Source organism: Monodon monoceros, unplaced genomic scaffold (assembly GCF_005190385.1).
Source record: "Monodon monoceros isolate NGI ecotype Baffin Bay Population unplaced genomic scaffold, NGI_Narwhal_1 Super_Scaffold_1, whole genome shotgun sequence".
NCBI classification, from domain to species: domain Eukaryota; kingdom Metazoa; phylum Chordata; class Mammalia; order Artiodactyla; family Monodontidae; genus Monodon; species Monodon monoceros.
The window spans coordinates 29167718-29169204 of NW_021703765.1; the positions used below are offsets into that span (position 1 = coordinate 29167718).

The following is a 1487-nucleotide window of genomic DNA, read 5'->3' on the forward strand; positions in this document are numbered from 1 at the left end:
AGGTTGAGCTGAGTTAGTAGAAGCAGGGTGGGCACGGTCAGCAACAGCAGGCTGATGTGAGGCCAGAGACTGTGGCCTCTGAGGAGCAGGTCGAGCTTGAGGCATTTCCCAGGCAGAAAAAGGCTGAGGTATCAACTTTGACCTTCCTAGGAGGCAGTCGCTCATACTAGGATGGAAATGGACACTCTTTTTCAACACTGCTGTCTGGTTTCTGTGCTTCGACTTGAGTTTTCTCAGGACCCTTACCCTCACGTGGGGTATTCCGCTATGGCTGGATGCTTGGGGTGGCTGGAGGTCTTTAGTGTTGCTTGAATTTCCCAAGACCCGAAAAGAAGAGAGACCAGTTTTCTTATCATTTTTCTTCCCCAGTGCATGAAAAACTTTCACAGATTCCAGCATGCGCATGCCTAGGGAGGTTCAAGGCTTTTTAATGCTCTCTTGGATAAGCTCAATTTGGTGTTGCTTTTGCTTTGTCTGGGGAATTGTTGACTTCTCTTCTGCTTTGACTTTGTTCCCTGACTGCTTATTCTCTTCAGCCTTCTTCCTTCCTCTGGTGCTTTTGTTCTTTTCCTGCCCATGGCTCTTCGTTTTGCTGACCTTTCTGGATGCAGCTTTCTGAGGTTTGCCTTTAGAATCCTTGGCCGTGTTCACAGGAGCCCAGTCACTGACTGCAGCATTGCATAGAACCACTTCTCTCCCTAACAGGCAATCTGGATTCTTTGGCTGGATTTTGGCCTTGGGAGCACCACTGATAGGTTCAGAGGCTTTATGTTTGTTCTTCCTGGTTTGATCAGAGGGAAACTTTATGACACTTGGCTTTTCCTGCACCTTATTCGCCTTAGTGGCTCTGTTGTCTTTGGCTTTGATCACGTTGGGACCTTTCTGTTGATCAAGATCTTTCAAAGAATTAAAGAGCTGTGGAAGGTGAGTACCCTCCGCCAGTGTAGTAATATCTGGAAAACCACTGCTAGATTCCATCCCATTTTTAGGTGTCCCTAGGTCCTCAAGACTCAGGCTGTTCTTTCCCAGTTCAGCATTTTCAGATCCAGGCTGCTCCTTTGGCTGAGGGGATCAGTGCAGGCGAGGATCTGGTGAATATCAGGGATTTCTTTAAAACTTGTTTCTGTGATGGGTTGAGCAGACACAGGGTAGTAGATTCCAGAGCTGGAAGCTGGTGGTTGGATATTTGTGAGCTGGATCTCCTTTAGTACCATTACCATTTCTGGTTGCACAGAGACCCTACTTACTCTGTATGACACAGAGCCATAAGATTGCATGCAGGAGCCAAGTTCTCCAAAGATTAAAGACCCCAATGTGCCTTGGTTATAGTAATATACCTCACTTCCTTCTTGGTAGGGAAGTGAAAGGCTGTGCCCCTGTCTGGGAATTTGAGATGGTGTTCCCTGAGCAAGCCTGGCAGAAAGTGATGGATATAGAGGGACCATGTTTTTGGTGCCTGCAGTTTTATCATACTGGGCTGCCATAAA

General features: G+C 47.1%; 1 pseudogene; it reads right to left on the reverse strand.

Moving 5' to 3' along the window:
• Positions 1 to 1487, reverse strand: part of LOC114892656 — an 8966-nt pseudogene that overhangs the window by 231 nt on the left and 7248 nt on the right.